General features: G+C 46.0%; 1 long non-coding RNA gene across 4 annotated transcripts in view; it reads right to left on the reverse strand.

Annotated features, from left to right (window-relative positions):
* Positions 1-18,902, reverse strand: part of LOC140471685 (uncharacterized) — a 76,644-nt gene that overhangs the window by 38,883 nt on the left and 18,859 nt on the right. For 2 of the 4 annotated variants that reach the window (XR_011957170.1, XR_011957171.1), the window contains 3 exons: positions 14,715-14,837; positions 10,680-10,792; positions 632-904 (listed from right to left, as the gene is read on the reverse strand). This is a non-coding gene — a long non-coding RNA (uncharacterized lncRNA). The remainder of the gene's footprint in view (positions 1-631; positions 905-10,679; positions 10,793-14,714; positions 14,838-18,902) is intronic. The other 2 variants (XR_011957168.1, XR_011957169.1) reach the window with 2 other exon arrangements.

The raw sequence follows: 18,902 nt of genomic DNA on the forward strand, positions 1-18,902 counted from the left end.
GCCTTCCAGCTCAGCCTCCCATGACTTGTCCTAACAGCCTATCTCCCTTCCCACCTATCCACTCCACCCTCCTCCCTGACCTATCACCCCCATCCCCACCCCCATTCACCCAATGTACTCTTTGCTCCCTTCCCCCATCCTCCACTCTGACCAATTATCTTCTTCCCCACCCCATTCACCTACTGTACTCTATGCTACTTTCTCCCTATCCCCACCCCCCTCTCATTTACCTCCCAACTCTGCAGGCTCCCGGCTTCTATTCCTGATGAAGGGCTTTTGCCCGAAACGTCGATTTTCCTGCTCCTCGGATGCTGCCTGACCTGCCGTGCTTTTCCAGCACCACTCTAATCTAGACTCTGGTTTCCAGCATCTGTAGTCCTTGTGTTTACATTATTGGAGAAGAAGGCAACCGAGATAAAGCATGTTGTTAACACTGAACCAAGTTACAGGGATAAGGAAGGTCGTCTGGAATGCAGCACAATTCAAATATGTGGACGGACTATCGGGAAGGGAGGAGGTTACAGCGATAGGATCTGTTACAGGAATTAAAAATTATTGAAGACACTGGACCACAAGACATGCCATAGATACACTGTTGTAGAGTCGTGAGTTTTAATATAACAGAACTTACATTGGTGTGGTGATTGAGCCTGGGGTGTGTGTGTGCACTGTGCTCCGCTCCAGCACTGTATCTATGTCATGTTGTGTTAACAGATGGTTGGATCCCTCTCATTGTTCTTTGCTCTGTGCACTGTGGGTGACCTTACTTCACTACTGGATTTATTGAAGGCTCCAGATCTCCTTTCCCTTTGTCTCTCTCTGGCAGACCAACTGCATTCAATGAGGTGATGGACGATCCACCCAGCAGCTGGGAAGGCTATTGAGTCAGGACTTTCCTGAGTACCTACAGGAGACAGAGAAATAGACAGAATGTGAAGTTAAACAGATGCAGTGAGGGTTACACATGGAGAATGGCACTGAGTTCCACAGAGATCTGGAAAATGGAGCGATATGAAGAAATAGTCCCACATTGCTGGAAGATGTCAGGATCACACAATTGTGTTGGAAGAATGGGTTTAGCTTCATGATGCCCTGGTATCAGTGCTCAGGGATGAGCACCCAGTGAGCAGGTGAAGTAATGGCCTAGTGGTATTATTGCGAGAGAATGTATCCAAAACCTCAGCTAATGTTCAGGGGAGGCAGGATTGAATCCCGCCATCTGAAAAGGAGACATTTGAAATCAATAATTTTAAAAATAATAATTAACAATCCACAAATAAGTATGAAACCATTACTGATGTACAATAAATCCAAACACTTGTCCTTTAGAGAAGGACATCTGCCCATCCTCACGTGGTCTGCACGACATCCCCACAGCAAAGTGTTTGCCTCTCAATTACCCTCTGAAATGGCCGAGCAAGTTACTCAGTTCAAGGGCTTCTAGGACTGGGCAAGAAAGGCTGGTCAGCCAGAGACTCACACATCCCATTCCTGATTTTTAAAAATATCTATTAGGATGATCCCCCTGGAACTGTGCTGGGACCAGTGTCCTGGCTAATCATGTCGGTAGGTTTATGGACAGGGCATTAAACTGACAGAGAGGATGCAGGTGAAAGGAGCTTTCCAAATCCAAAGGGAAAAGGTGAAGCAATGGAACAGCATGGGAATGTGGCTGAAGACAAGCAGAAAGGAACAGGATGGGACAGAGTTTAACTAAAATTGTACATCAGCGAATAGATTTGTGACAGAAAATTGTGGAAGGCAGTATATTATGTTTTTTTTTGAATGGACAACGTTGCTGCAATAAGGTCGATGGATTTGTGAGACAGAGATAAAAGATATTTAGACAACAGGGAGACATGAATACAGGGTGAACAAAATATTCAGTGGTTCGTAATCTTGTGCAATCTCAGGCAAAATGGGTAACGCTAACAATAATGGATACCAAAGGCATTACAGAGAAATCATTTGGCCGCAGATCATGAAGTAGAGTCAGTCTGAATGTAAATTCTGGCTACTACTTGCCAAAAACACAAGATGCAGAATAGTTTTAGCCACCGAACAGCATTTCATTGCTCATCACTGCATTCAACAGGAACTCATTGGAATTTTTTAACAAAGGCATTGCGATAATTTTGGAAAACGTAAATATTTGTATTATCAGGGACAATCACACGGACAGCATTGATATTGGAAGAGGAGTTCGGAGAATTTTTTTTTCAGTGTTTCTTTGAAAAACACATTGTGCAACTGTTAAGGGACATAACTATCGCAGAGCGACCGTGTAATGAAACTTAGTGAATGAGTAATGTCACCTGGAGAGATCCTTCGGGAAATTGTGATAAAGTGCAGTTTAAATAAACAAAGTTTTAAAGTGAAACACAGAAAGGACAAGCTACAAGTAGAAATAAAAATAGCCAATTATGTGTGTGTGAGAGGGGAACTGACCAAGATAAACAAGCTAAACAGACTGAAACATATGTCTGTAAATGAACAGTGGAAACCATTTGAAGGAACAATGCAAAATACTCAACAAAAGGACATTCCACTGAAACAGTAAAAACCTCAGCAAGAAATTCCCACTGATCCCTCACTCAGGACGAAAGGGATCATACTAGATTATGAGGCGAAGAGGATCACCAAAGAGTACTTAAAATCCTGAAGTGAGGGAGTGTTTTAGGAGTCAATGGTAATGGATTGCAATGGGTCTGCTCGCAGGAGGAGGGCTGTAGGAAGGGGAGCCACGGTCAGGGTTCATTGACACAATAGGAACAGGGAGAGGTGAAGGTGCTGGAGGTGGTGAGAGTGTCACAGAGAGTGGTCAGGGTGTTACAAAGCCAGGACGGATTGCTGCAGCTGGAGGGGTTTGCAGAGGTACGGAGGGACATCGGTATTTTTATATATTCATTCATGGGATGTGGGTGTCACTGCCTGGAACAACGGTCTTTGACCCCACTGCTAATTACCCAGAGGGTAGCTCAGAGTCAGCCATATTGCTGTGGGTCTGGAGTCACATGTCGGCCAGACCAGGTTAGAATATTTGATGTCCTTCCCTAAAGGAGGTGGGTGAACCAGATGAATTCTTCCCACTGATCAACAATGTTTTATGGTGGCCCCACCAATGTCTTTTCCAGCCACAACATGACATCCTTCTCCTACGCTTTGTGCTCTCCCGAATGGAGGTAACCACCCCAAATGTCTGCTTCACCAGCCTGTCTACATGTGACACCACTTACAAAGAACTATCTACCTGCATCCCTGGGTCTCTGACTGACAACACTACCCAGGGCCCGAACATTAACTGTACAAACCCACTCTGGTTTGTTTCACCAAAATGGAACACCTCACATTTATCTAATTAAACTCCATCTACTATTCTTCAGCCCACTACTCCAGTGTACTATTCGCCCTGTTGTATCATACGTAACGTTTTGCACTGTCCACTTTACCAACAATTTCAGTATCACTCAAAAAACTTCCCACAAAACCAATATTCCCATCCAAACCATTTATCCAAATGACAAACAACAGTGGACCCACTTCACCGCTGGTCACATGTCTCTAGTCAGGAAGGCAACATGTCTCCCATCACCCTCTGTCTCCTACCATCAAGCCCAATTTTGTATCCAGTTGACTAGCTCCTCCTGAATGCCATATCCTTTTACATTGATCTGAGCTTATTACCCAGATTACCAGACAGAACGTAGAACACAGAACAGGACAGCACAAGACCCTTCGGCCATGATGCCATGCCCATCTTTTACCTGACTGTAAGATCAAACTCACTGACATACCATTCATTTTGCTATCATCCATGTACCTATCCAAGAGTCTGGTAAAAAGTCCTGTTCCACCCACTCACTACTCTCTGTGTAAAGTACTAATTCTGAAATCCCCCCTTACCTATCCTCCTATCACCCTACAATTATGACCCCTTGTACCATGGGATAAAGCGGTCTCTCACTGTTCACTCTATCGTTGCCTCACACCATTTTGTTCACCTCTAACAAATCACACCACACTCTTCTTTACTCCAATGAGAAAAGACTTGGCTCCCTCAACCTTTCTTTATCAGACATGCCCTCCAGTCCAGGCAGTATCCTGGTAAATCTTCTCTTTACAATCTCTAAAGCTTCCACATCCTTCCTGTAATGAAGGGAACAAAACTGAACACAATATTCTAATTGAGATCTAAACAGGACTGTATAGAGCTGCAGCATAACCTCATTGCTTTAAAACTCAATCCCCCAGCTAATGAAAGCCAATCCAACATATTCTTTCTTAACAACACTATCAGGTTGGTGGCAAATTTGAGGGATCTCTGCTCATGAAATCCAAGATCCATCTGTTCCTCCACACTATTCAGTATTCTGCCTTTACCCCTGTATTCTGCATTCAAGTCTCACCTTCCAAAATGCAGCACTTCACACTTTTCCAGATTTGACTTCATCTGCCACTTCTCAGCCCAGCTCTACATCCTGTCAATGCCCCATTGCAACCTCCAGCAGACATCCACACTATTCACCACTCCACCAACCTTCGTGTCATTGGCAACCTTACTTACCCACTCTTCCACTCACACATCCAAGTCATACATAAAATCACAAAGAGCAGAGATGTTTTGACCTCTCTCTGCAGAAAACCACTGGTCACGGAGCTCCAGGCTGAATGATTTCCATCTGTCATCACCCTCTGTCTTCTATGGGCCAGGAATTCTGTATCCAGGCAGGCAGGTTTCCCTGTATCCCATGCTCTGTACTTTCTCAATGAGCCATAAATGTGTTTTGTCACATTCTCAAAGGATTCAATAAGATTTGTGTGGTATGACCTATCCCTTACAAAGCCATAATGACATTCAATAATCAAACTATGGTTTTCCAAGGAATCATAAATCCTGGATCTCAGAGTCTCCAATAATCTGCACATCACAGACGGAAGACTGACAGGTCTGTGATTCCCAGGATTATCTCTATTCCCTTTCTTGAACAACGCATGGCTGATTCACCTAACCTGCACATCTTTGGGCTGTGGGTGGAAACTGGAGCACCTGTCGGTAACCCACGCAGACATGGAGAGAATGTGCTAACTCCACGCAGACAGTCGCCTGCGGCTGGAATTGAAATCGCGTCCCTCGTGCTGTGAGGCAGCAGTGCTAACCACTGAGCCACCGTGCTGCCCCATGTAACTCTCTAGAGCTTCTGATCCTTGGTTCCTCAAACTTAAGTTAGCTTCCTTCTTCCTATTGATTAGATGTTCTACATCCCTGGAACCTTGTCAAATGCTTTGCTGAAGTTCATGTAGACAACCCTGACTGCTCTGCCTTCATCGATCTCTTGGTCAACTCCTCGAAGAGTCAATCCGGTTTGTGAAACACGGTTTCCCACTCACAAAGCCATGCTGACTATCTCTAATCAGCCCTTGCCTTTCCAAATATATGTAGCTCATTTCTCTCAGAATCTCCTCCAACAACATACCAGTAGATCACTGGGCTGTGATTTCCTGGCTGCTCCCTGAAGCCTTAAAGTGATGGAACACCCTCCAGTCTTCCAGTAACTCATTGTGTATGTTGATAATATAAATATCTCTGTTAGGGACACTGCAATCTCTTCCCCAGATTCCCACAATATTCTAGGATCAAACTAACAAGTGACTGAGGATTGATCTACCTTTATTTATTTTAATATTGCAGCACTTTCTCTTCTCTGGTGAGGATTCTTTCCAAGACATCACTATTTATGTCCCCAACTTCCCGAGTTTCCATGTCTTTCTCCACAGTAAATTCTGACAACACTATTTCGTCTAATATCTCACCCACGTCCTGACAGTTAAGGTGCCCTATTCTCTAACAAGTTACTCTTTAGCCCTTATTGAAACTTGTGTAAAGGTTTCTGAAAATTCAAATAAACCGTTTCCTCGGTACAACCACTCCTACACCCGTATCTATTCTGCCATTTATATTCTCACCAATAAAAATAAAATCCAACATGCTCAAAAACATATTCTCTTTTTATTAAAAGCGTTTCTAAGGGTCCAGTTATTGTTCATTGACATATCCTTTCAAACATATTTCAGCTCCCGACCTACTATCAGGTTAACACTGTTTGGTTTCAGACTGGCAGCAGAAAGGGTTATGGGAGTTCGTGTTTATCAATCTGAAAAATGTAGCTTACAGGTTCAACAGGTAATAGATGTTTTGGGAATAAGGAGGGTCGTGGGGACTGAAGGAAATTATGGAGATAGGGAGTGATGTGGGGACTGTATGAGATTATGGACACAGAGAGTGCAGTGGTGACTGAAGGACATTATGGAGATAGGGAGTGATGTGGGGCCTGAAAGGGGCCAAAGAGATCTGCAGGGCTGTTGGGTCTGAAGGAGTTTGTACAGATCAGGAGGATCATGGGGATTGAAGGAGGTTACTCTGAATGGGAGGGTCATCGGGTCTGGATGAGAGTATGGAGATAGGGAGGGTCGTGGGGCCTTTTGGAGTTTATGGAGTTAGGGAGGTTTCTGGGGAATGGTTCAGGTTACATGATTAGGAAGAGTCGTGGGGACTGAAGGAGTTTATGGAGAGAGGGAGGGATGTGGGGACTGAAGGAGGTTATATGGATCGTAAATTTATAGAGAAGCACAGGAAAGAAGAGCAGGTATTGGCCATTTGACCACAGAGTCGGTCCCACCATTCAATGTGATCACGACTGATCATTTAACCCAGTACAGTATTCCTGCTTTCACGCCTTAATCTGATATTATAGTGACTACTGGCATTTCGTGATACAGCGGGATGTAGTAACTGGGACGGGGGTGGGTGGGGGGATGGTGTCTTACGGAGATAGGGAGATAGGGAGGGATGTGGAAGCTGGGACAGGTGACAGATACAGGGTGGGTTTTAGGAATGGTAGGACTTTACATGGATTTTGGAGGAATGCAGGGATGGGACGTGATAACAATCACAGGGAGGATTTTGGGAGCTCGATCTGAGACGGGTCCAGCTGAGAACAGAAGGGAGTCAAACAGTCAGGACAGGCAGGGACAAGGGAGGACTAATAAATTAAACTGCATTTATTTCAATGCAAGTGGCCTAACAGGGAAGGCAGATTAACTCAGGGCATGGTTAGGAACATGGGACTGGGATCTCATAGCAATTACAGATACATGGCTCAGGGATGGGCAAGACTGGCAGCTTAATGTTCCAGGATACAAATCCTACAGGAAGGATAGAAAGGGAGGCAAGAGAGAAGGGGAGTGGCATTTTTGATAAGGGATAGCATTACAGCTGTGCTGAGGAAGGATATTCCCAGAAATACATCCAGGGAAGTTATTTGGGTGGAACTGAGAAATAAGAAAGGGATGATCAGCTTATTAGGATTGTATTACAGACCCCCCAATAGTCAAAATGAAATTGCCAAACAAAGTTGTAAGGAGATCTCAGCTATCTGTAAGAATAATAGGGTAGGTAAGGTAGGGGATTTTAACTTTCCAAACATTGACTGGGACTGCCATTGTGTTAAAGGTTTAGATGGAGAGGAATTTGTTAAGTGTGTACAAGACAATTTTCTGATTCAGTATGTGGATGTACCTACTAGAGAAGGTGCAAAACTTGACCTACTCTTAGGAAATAAGGCAGGGCAGGTGAGTGAGCTGTCAGTGGGGGAGCTCTTTGAGGCCAGCGACCATAATTCTATTTGTTTTAAAATAGTGATGGAAAAGAATAGACCAGATCTAAAAGTTGATGTTCTAAATGGGAGAAAGGCCAATTTTGACGGTATAAGGCAAGAACTTTTGAAAGCTGATTGGAGGCAGATGTTCGCAGCTAAAGGGACGGCTGGAAAATGGGAAGCCTTCAGAAATGAGGTAATGAGAATCCAGAGAACGTATATTCCTGTCAGGGTGAAAGGGAAGGTTGGTAATTATTGGGAATTCTGGATGACTAAAGAAATTGAGTGTTTGGTTCAGAAAAAGCAGGAAGCATATGTCAAGAATAGACAGGGTAGACCGAGTGCATCCTTAGAAGAGTATAAAGGAAGTAGGAGTATACTTAAGAGCGAAATCAGGAGGGCAAAACGCGGACATGAGATAGGTCTGACAAAGAGAATGAAGAAGAATGCAAAGGGTTTTTACAAATATATTAAAGGAAAAAAGGGTAACGAAGGAGAGAATAGGGCCTCACAAAGATCAGAAAGGCGGCCTTTGTGTGGAGCCGCAGAAAATGGGGGAGATACGAAATGAATATTTTGCATCAGTATTTACTGTAGAAATTCATATGGAAGATATAGACTGGAGGGAAATCGATGGTGACATCTTGCAAAATGTCCAGAGAAACAGAGGAGGAAGTGCTGGATGTCTTGAAACAGTAAAAGGAGAATAAACCCCCAGGAACTGATCAGGTGTACCCGAGAACTCTGTGGGAAGCTAGAGAAGTGATTGCTGGGCCTCGTGCTGAGATATTTGTATCATCAATAATCACAGGTGAGATGCCAGAAGACTGGAGGTTGGCAAAAGTGGTGCAACTGTTTAAGAAGGGTGGTAAAGACAAGCCAGGGAAGTATAGAGCGGTGAGCCTGAACTCAGTGGTGGGCAAGTTGATGGAGGGAATCCTGAGGGACAAAATGCACATGTATTTGGAAAGGCAAGGACTGATTAGGAATAGTTGACATGGCTTTGTGCGTGGGAAATCATGTCTCATAAACTTGATTGAGTTTTTTGACGACGTAACAAAGAAGATTGATGAAGGCAGAGTGATAGATGTGATCGATATGGACTTCAGTGAGGCATTCGACAAGGTCCCCCATGGGAGGCTGATTAGCAAGGTTAGAACTCATGGAATACAGGGAGAATTAACCATTTGGATACAGAACTGGCTCAAAGGTAAAAGACAGATAGTGGTGGTGGAGGGCTGTTTTTCAGACTGAAGGCCTGTGACCAGTGGAGTGTCACAAGGGTCAGTGCTGGGCTCTCTACTTTTTGTCATTTACATAAATGATTTGGATGCGAGCATAAGAGGTATAGTTAGTAAGTTTATAGATGACACCAAAATTGGAGGTGTAGTGGACAGCGAAGAGGGTTACAACAGGATCTGGACCAGATGGGACAATGGGCTAACTGGCAGATGGAGTTTAATTCAGATAAATGCGATGTGCGGCATTTTGGGAAAGCAAGTCTTAGCAGGACATATACACGTAATGGTAAAGTCCTAGGGAGTGTTGCTGACCAAAGAGACCTTGGAGTGCAAGTTCATAGCTCCTTAAAAGTGGAATCGCAGATAGATAAAAGAGTGAAGGCGGCATTTGGTATGCTTTCCTTTATTGGTCAGAGTATTAAATACAGGAGATGGGAGGTCATGTTGCGGCTGTACAGCACATTGGTTTGGCCACTGTTGGAATATTTTGTGCAATTCCGGTCTCCTTCCTATCGGAAGAATTGTTGTGAAACTTGAAACAGTTCAGAAAAGATTTACAAGGATGTTGCCAGGGCTGGAGGATTTGAGCTACAGGGAGAGGCTGAACAGGCTGGGGTGGTTTTCCCTGGAGCTTCGGAGGCTGAGGGGTGACCTTACAGAGGTTTACAAAATTATGAGGGGCATGGATAGGATAGGATAAACAGACAAAGTCTTTTCCCTTGGGTCAGGGAGTCCAGAACTCGAGGGCATAGGTTTAGGGTGAGAGGGGAAAGATATCAAAGAGACCTAAGGGGCAATCTTTTCACGCAGAGTGTGGAACGTGTATGGAACGAGCTGCCAGAGGATGTGGTGGAGGCTGGGACAATTGCAACATTTAAGAGGCATTTGGATGGGTATATGAATGGGAATGGTTTGGAGGGATATGGGTCGGGTGCTGGGAGGTGGGACTAGATTGGGTTGGGATATCTGGTCGGCATGGACGGGTTGGACCGAAGGGTCTGTGTCCGTGCTGTACATCTCTAGGACTCTGTCACTCATTGAGGTTATAGAAATAAACTGTGTGGTCGCGTCTGGAGGAGATTTAAGGTATAAAGGTTTGTTGTTACCGAAGGAAATTACATCAATCGGGACCAGCAGAGTTTACAGAGACTGAGTGCGTTTTAGAGACAGGAAGAGTTCATAGTCATCATTAGAAATGCAGAAACTAATTTATGAGAGAAGCAGGGTCACTCTGCTTTGTGCCCAGAGACAAGGAGGAGTCTCACAGCTGGAGGAGGTTACTAAGGAAAAGAGCTTTTTTGTTGTCGTGACGGGAAGGTTACAGAGATCATGAAGGTAGTAGGAGGTCAAAACAGTCACAAAGACAGGGAGGGTTTTGAGGTCTGGAAAGGACTACACTGACCAGGATGGCTTAAGGAACTGAAGAGTTGTTTTTTTCCAGTAAAGGAGAGATGTGACAGAACCCGGGATTAAAGGCAAACGCAGAAACTTGGAGAGTTGTACTGATATGAGGAGCTTACAGGGATAAGCAGGATTGTAGGGGCTGATAGAGATAGGGGAAGTGGTATCAATGAAACAGACGATGGAGAAACTGACAGACATAGGGGGGGTTCTGTGGAACAGATGAATTTACAGACAAGATGATGATAATGAAGCCTGAGAATTTTCTCATGTTCCTTGCCCAGCATTGTTCCTACATCATGCCCTCAGGGTCTGAATTAAAGCCCACTAACTCCTCCCTGTGTTGTTTACTGTGAGTGATCTTAGCGGCTGCAGGATTTACTGAAGGGTGCAGATCTCCCTCTCCATCTGTCTCTGGCTGACCAACTGTCTTCAATGTGGTGATGGACGATTCATGAATTGGGAATTCTGCTGAGTCAGGGACATCAGAAATACCTGCAAGAGACAGAGAAGTAGACAGAATGGCAAATTAGATTAATGCAATGAAGGTTCCACGTGGAGAATGGCACTGAGTCCCACAGAGATCTGGAAATACCCAGTCTCCGTCCCTGGCCTGTGCAGTTGCTTCCCTCTGGACTGGAGAATGCTGTTGGCTCAGGATCTGGAGTAGCTGCAAGAGTGAGAGACACTGACAGAGGCAGCAATTAGACCCACACAGTGAGGGATACCACATGCAGAAAGACAGTGATATCAGCAGAGTGCAGGAAGGTGTCAGGATCACACAATAGCATCATCAGAAGTGGTTCTGACCAGTGAGCACTGCTACCAGTACTCAGGGAGGACTGAGCTATTTTATTGGGATAGGCCCCTCTGGTACCAGGATTATGCAGTGTGCTATAAATGGACACAGATGAGGAGGGGGACAGGTCTGAGGTGAATGGATATTCCCAAGTCCAAAGAGAAAGGTTGAAATATTAGAACACCATGGAGATGTGGATGAAGACCAAAAGAAAGAAACAGTAAGGGACTGAGTTTAATTAAAATATGACATTGTCAAACAGATTTGTGACAGGAAATTATTGGTTAAAATAAAGTAAATGCCATTTCCGCCCCTCACAATTCCTCATACACCACAAGTGACATCACTTCCGCCCCTCACATCATCGCTGATGTCACACACTCAGTGACTTCCACCCCCCCCCCACTGCCGTGTTTGCCACCACTTCCGCCCCCACCAACGCCACTCACCTGCATTTTGCTGACACCACCTCCAAGTCCCACCGTCACAATCCCTGCCCCCAGAACCCTGAGGGGAACCCCACCCCTGCTCATGACTCCATCCCCATCCCCCCTAACACCACACCCACTCCAGTTACAGGCTCAGTCGCCTCCCCCAGCTCCACACCTACGCCTAATCCCAGCTCCCAGTCCTGCCGAGTTTTCACCATTCCCCCGGACCTCCCCCTCACTGAGGATGAATGATCAGTCCTCAGCAAAGGCCTCACCTTTATCCCCCTCCATCCACACATCAATGAATTTAATACACGCCGTGACATCGAACACTTCTTCCATCACCTCCGCCTCAGAGCTGACTTTTACAATGAAGACTCCCGCCTATTTTCTGAGGACCCCTTTGCTGCCCTCCAATACACTCCATCCACCAGGACACCCCGCGCTGGCCTATTACCTGTCTTCGATTTCTTCATTTCCAACTTCCACCGAGACATTAACCGCCTCAACCTATCTACCCCCTCCCCCACTCCATCCTCTCACCCTCACAACGTGCAGCCCTCCACTTCCTCTACTCCAATACCGACCTCACCATCAAACCAGCAGATAAAGGGGGTGCAGTGGGAGTCTGGTGCACTGACCTCTACACCGCTGAAGCCATGATGCCAACTCAAAGACACCTCCTCCTATCACCCCCTCTACCATGACCCACCTCCAATCACCAAACCGTCATCTCCCAGACCATACAGAACGTCATCACCTCAGGAGGAGATCTCCCACCCACAGCTTCCAACCTCATTGTCCAGGATCCCGCACTGTCCGGTTCTACCTCCTACCCAAGATCCACAAGCCTGACCACCCTGGCCGACCCATTCTCTCAGCATGCTCCTATTCCATCAAACGCATGTCTACCTACCTCGACATTGTCCTATCCCCCAGTCCAGGAATTACCCACATTCGTTTGAGACACCACTCACACCCTCCACTCCTCCAAGACTTCCGTTTCCCAGGCCCCCAACGCCTCATCTTCACCATGGATATCCAATCCCTCTACACCTCCATCCACCATGACCAGGACCTCCAAGCCCTCCGTTTCTTCATCTCCCGACATCCACAACAGAACCCTTCCAATAATACTCTCATTCGTTTGGCTGAACTTGTCCACACCCTTAACAATTTTTCCTTCAAATTCTCCCACTTCCTCCATACCAAAGGAGTAGCCATGGGCACCCGTATGGGCCCCAGCTATGCCTGTCTCTTTGTTGGCTACGTAGAACAGTCCATCTTCCGTAGTTACAATGGCACTACTCCCCACCTCTTCCTCCGCTACATTGATGACTGCATTGGCACCACCTCGTGCTCCCTCGAGGAGTTTGAGCAATTCAGCAACTTCACCAACACATTCCACCCTGACCTTAAATTTACCTGGACCATCTCAGACAATTCCTTCCCGTTCCTGCACCTCTCAATCCCCATTAATGACAACCGACTTGACACCGACAATTTTTACAAACCTACCGACTCCTACAGCTACCTAGATTACACATCTTCCCACCCTACTGTCTGCAAAATTCCCAACCCCTATTCCCAATACCTCCACATCCACCGTACATGCTCCCAGGACGGCCAGTTCCACCACAGAACACATCAGATAGCCTCCTTCTTTAGAGATCGGAATTTCCCTTCCCACGTGGTAAAAGATGCCCTCCAATGCATCTCGTCTACATCCCACACCTCCGCCCTCAGACCCCACCCCTCCAACCGTAACAAGGACAGAACACCCCGGTGCTCACCTTCCACCCGACCAACCTTCTCAGAAACCAAATCATCTGCCGACATTTCCACCACCTCCAAACGGACCCCACCACCAGGGATATATTTCCCTCCCCACCCCTTTCCACTTTCCGCAAAGACCATTCCCTCTGTGACTACCTGGTCAGTTCCATGCCCCCCAAAAACCCACCCTCCCTTCCTGGCACCTTCTCCTGCCACTGCAGGAATTGCAAAACCTGCGCCCAGACCTCCCCCCTCACCACCATCCAAGGCCCGAAAGGAGCCTTCCACATCCAATGTTTTACCTGCACATCCACCAATATCATTTATTGTATCCGTTGCTCCCAATGCGGTCTCCTCTACATTGGGGAGACTGAACACCTCCTAGCAGAGCACTTTAGGGAACATCTCTGGTACACCCGCACCAATCAACCCCACCGCCCTGTGACCCAACATTTCAACTCCCCCTTCCACTCTGCCGAGGACATGCAGGTCCTGGGCTTCCTCCACCGCCACTTCCACACCACCCGACGCCTGGAGGAAGAACGCCTCACCTTCCGTCTCGGAACACTTCAACCCCAGGGCATCAATGTGGACTTCACCAGTTTCCTCATTTCCCCTTCCCCCATCTCACCCCACCTCCAGCCTTCCAGCTCAGCACCGCCCTCATGACCTGTCCTAATGGCCTATCTCCCTTCCCACCGATCCACTCCACCCTCCTCTCTGACCTATCACCCCCATCCCCACCCCCATTCACCCATTGTACTCTTTGCTACCTTCCCCCATCCTCCACTCTGACCTATCACCTTCTTCCCCACCCTATTCACCTACTGTACTCTATGCTACTTTCTCCCCATCCCCACCCCTCTCTTATTTATCTCCCCACTCTGCAGGCTCCCGGCCTCTGTTCCTGATGAAGGGCTTTTGCCTGAAACATCGATTTTCCTGCTCCTCGGATGCTGCCTGACCTGCCGTGCTTTTCCAGCACCACTCTAATCTAGACTCTGGTTTCTTGCATCTGTAGTCCTTGTGTTTACATTATTGGAGGAGGAGACTACCGAGATAAAGCATGTTGTTAACACTGAACCAAGTTACAGGGATAAGGAAGGTCGTCTGGAATGCAGCACAATTCAAATATGTGGAGGGACTATCGGGAAGGGAGGAGGTTACAGTGATAGGATCTGTTACAGGATTAAAAATTATCGAAGACACTGGACCACAAGACATGCCATAGATACACTGTTGTAGAGTCGTGAGTTTTAATATAACAGAACTTACATTGGGATGGTGATTGAGCCTGGGGTGTGTGTGTGTACACTGCTCCCCTCCAGCACTGTATCTATGTCATGTTGTGTTCACAGATGTTTGGAGCCCTCTCATTGTTCTTTGCTCTGTGCACTGTGGGTGACCTTACCTCACTACTGGTCAGATCTCCTTTCCCTTTGTCTCTCTCTGGCAGACCAACTGCGTTCAATGAGGTGAGGGACGACCCACCCAGCAGCTGGGAAGGCTATTGATTCAGGAGTTTCCTCAGTACCTACAGGAGACAGAGAAATAGACAGAATGGGAAATTAGACTGATGCAGTGAGGGTTACACATGGAGAATGGCACAGAGTCCCACAGAGATCTGGAAAATGGAGCGATATTAAGTAATAGTCCCAGATTGCTGGAAGATGTCAGGATCACACAATTGTGTCGGAAGAATGGGTTTAGCTTCATGATGCCCTGGTATCAGTGCTCAGGGATGAGCACCCAGTGAGCAGGTGAAGTAATGGCCTAGTGGTATTATTGCGAGAGAATGTATCCAAAACCTCAGCTAATGTTCAGGGGAGGCAGGATTGAATCCCGCCATCTGAAAAGGAGACACTTGAAATCAATAATTTTAAAAATAATAATTAACAATCCACAAATAAGTATGAAACCATTACTGATGTACAACAAATCCAAACACTTGTCCTTTAGAGAAGGACATCTGCCCATCCTCACGTGGTCTGCACGATATACCCACAGCAAAGGATTTGCCTCTCAATTACCCTCTGAAATGGCCGAGCAAGTTTCTCAGTTCAAGGGCTTCTAGGACTGGGCAAGAAAGGCTGGTCATCCAGAGACTCACACATCCCATACCTGATTTTAAAAAAATCTATTAGGATGGTCCCTCTGGAACTGTGCTAGGAGCAGTGTCCTGGCCAATCATGTTGGTAGGTTTATGGACAGGGCATTAAACTGACAGAGAGGATGCCGGGACAGGATTCAAGTGAAAGGATCTTTCCAAAACCACAGAAGAAAGGTGAAGTATGGGAGCAGCATGGGAATGTGACTGAAGACAAGCAGAAAGGAACAGGAGGAGACAGAGTTTAACGAAAATGTTTACGTTGAGGGCGGCACGATGGCACATTGGTTAGCACTGCTGCGTCACAGCACCAGAGACCCGGGCTCAATTCCCGCCTCAGGCAACTGTCTATGTGGAGTTTGCACATTCTCCCCGTGTCTGTGTGGGTTTCCTCCGGGTGCTCCGGTTTCCTCCCACAGTCCAAAAAGTTGCAGGTTAGGTGAATTAGCCATGGAAAATTGCCCACAGTGTTAGGTGTAGGGGAATGGTCTGGGTGGGCTGCTCTTCGGAGGGTCAGTTTTGACTTATCGGGGCGGCACGGTGGCTCAGAGGTTCTCACTGCTGCCTCACAGCGCCAGAGACCTGGGTTCAATTCCCGCCTCAGGCGACTGACTGTGTGGAGTTTGCACGTTCTCCCCGTGTCTGCGTGGGTTTCCTCCGGGTGCTCCGGTTTCCTCCCACAGTCCAAAGATGTGCAGGTCGGGTGAATTGGCCATGCTAAATTGTCCGTAGTGTTAGGTAAGGGGTAAATGTAAGGGTATGGGTGGGTTGCACTTCGGCGGGTCGGTGTGGACTTGTTGGGCCGAAGGGCCTGTTTCCACACTGTAAGTAATCTCATCTAAAATTGTACATCAGCAAATAGATTTGTGACGGAAAATTGTGGAAGAGAATATATTATGTTTTTTTTTTAAACGGACAACGTTGCTGCAATATGGTCGAAGGATTTGTGACACAGAGATAAAAGAGATTTAGACACCAGGGAGACATGGATACAGGGTGAACAAAAATATTCAGTGGTTTGTAATCTTGTGCAAACTCAGGCAAAATGGGCAACGATAGCAATAATGGATAACAAAGGCATTACAGAGAAAGCATTTGGCCTCAGATCATGAAGTAGAGTCAGTCTGAATGTACATTCTGGCTACTACTTGCCAAGGTCACAAGCAGCAGAACAGTTTTAGCCACTGAACAGCATTCCATTGTTCAGCACTGCATTACACACAAACTCATTGGAATTTTTTTAACAAACACATTGTGATAACTTTGGGAAACTTCAATATTTGTATAATCTGGGACAATCACACAGTCACCATTGATATTGGAAGATGAGTTTGGTTAATTTTTTTTCAGTGTTTCTTTGAAAAACACATTGTGCAACTGTTAAGGGACATAACTATCGCAGAGCGACCATGTAATGAAACTTAGTGAATGAGTAATGTCACCTGCAGAGATCCTTCGGGAAATGTGGTAAAGTGCAGTTAAAATAAATAAAGTTTTAAAGTGATTCACAGAAAGGAAATCTGCAATAAATAAAAATAGACAATTACATGAGTTTGACAGGAGAACTGACCAAGGTAAACGCGGGAAACAGACTGAAATATGTGCCTGTAAATGAACAGTGGAAAATATTTGAAGGGACAATGCAAAATACTCAACAAAAGGACATTCAATTGAAACAGTAAAAACCTCAGCAAGAAATTCCCACTGATCCTTTACTCAGGACAAAACGAATCATACTAGATTATGAGGCTGAGAAGATCACCAAAAAGTACTTAAAAGCCTGAAGTGAGAGAGTGTTTTAGGAGTAATTGCAATGGGTCTGCTAGCAGGAGGAGGGCAGTGGGAAGGGGAATCATTGTCAAGGTTTAATGACACGATAGGAACAGGGAGAGATGAATGTGCTGGAGGTGGTGAGAGTGTTACAGAGAGTGGTCAGGGTGTTACAAAGCCAGGACGGATTTCTGCAGCTGGAGGGGTTTGCAGAGGTACGGAGGGACATAGGTATTTTTATTTATTCATTCATGGGATGTGGGTGTCACTGCCTGGAACAACGTTATTTGGCCCCTCTGCTAATTACCTAGAGGGCAGCTCAGAGTCAGTCATATTGCTGTGGGTCTGGAGTCACATGTTGGCCAGACCAGGTTAGAATATTTGATGTCCTTCCCTAAAGGAGGTTAGTGAACTAGATGAGTTCTTCCGACTGATCAACAATGTTTTAATGGTGGCCCCACCAATGTCTTTTACAGCCACAACATGACATCCCAACTCTTACACTTAATGCTCTCCCGAATGAAGGTAACCATCCCAAATGCCTTCTTCACCAGCCTGTCTACCTGTGACACCACATTCAAAGAAATGTGTACCTGGGTCACTGGATCTCTGACTGAAAACACGATCCAGGGCCCGAACAATAACTGTACAAGTCCCACCCTGGTTTGTTCCACCAAAATGGAACACCTCACCTTTATCTAATTAAACTCCATCTGCTATTCTTCAGCCCACTATCCCAGCAGTACTGTTCATCCTGTTGTATCACAGATAACATTCTCCACTATCCACTTTACCACCAATTTCAGTGTCACACAAAACAGTTACTTACCAGGAAGCCAATATTCCCATCCAAACCATTTATCCAAATGACAAACAACAGTGGACCCACTCCACCGCTGATCACATGTCTCCAGCCAGAAAAAAACAACATGCCTCCCACCACCCTCTGTCTCCTACCATCAAGCAAATTTTGTATCCAGTTCACGAGCTCCTCCTGAAAGCCATATCCTTTTTACACTGATCTGAGCTTATTACCCAGTTTACCAGACAGAACACAGAACACAGAACAGTTCAGCCCAAGACCCTTCGGCCATGATTTCATGCCAACCTTTTATCCAACTGTAAGATCAAAATAAACTACATACCCTTCATTTTACTATTATCCATGTGTCTGTCCAAGATTCTATTAAATGTCCCAGATGTGCCTAATTTTACTCCCACCATTGGCAGTCCATCCAACCACCCACCATTCTCTATTCTCTTATCCATCCTCCATTCACCTTAAAGTTACGCCCCCTTGTAATAGCCATTTATGCCATAGGAGGAAAAGTCTCTGACTATTCACTCACTCTGTGCCTCTTATCATCTTGTTCACATCCACAAAGTCGCCCCGCCCCCTTCTTCACTCCAATGAAAAAATCCTTCGCTCCCTCACCCTTTTTTGTAAGAACTGCCCTCCATTACAGGCAGCATCTTGGTAAATCTCCTGTGTACGCTCGCTAAATCGTGCGCATCCTTCCTGTAAACAGGGGACCAGAACTGAACACAATATTCCAAGTGTGGTCTCACCAGGACGCTATAAAGATGCAGTAAAACCTCACGGCTCTTACCGTCAATCCCCTTCTAAGGGGAGCCAACACAACAAGTGCCTTTTTAACAACCCTACCAACGTGCGTGGCGATTTTGAGGGATCTATTGACACTGACCCCATGATCTCTGGCA

This window comes from Chiloscyllium punctatum, unplaced genomic scaffold, assembly GCF_047496795.1.
Source record: "Chiloscyllium punctatum isolate Juve2018m unplaced genomic scaffold, sChiPun1.3 scaffold_154, whole genome shotgun sequence".
NCBI classification, from domain to species: domain Eukaryota; kingdom Metazoa; phylum Chordata; class Chondrichthyes; order Orectolobiformes; family Hemiscylliidae; genus Chiloscyllium; species Chiloscyllium punctatum.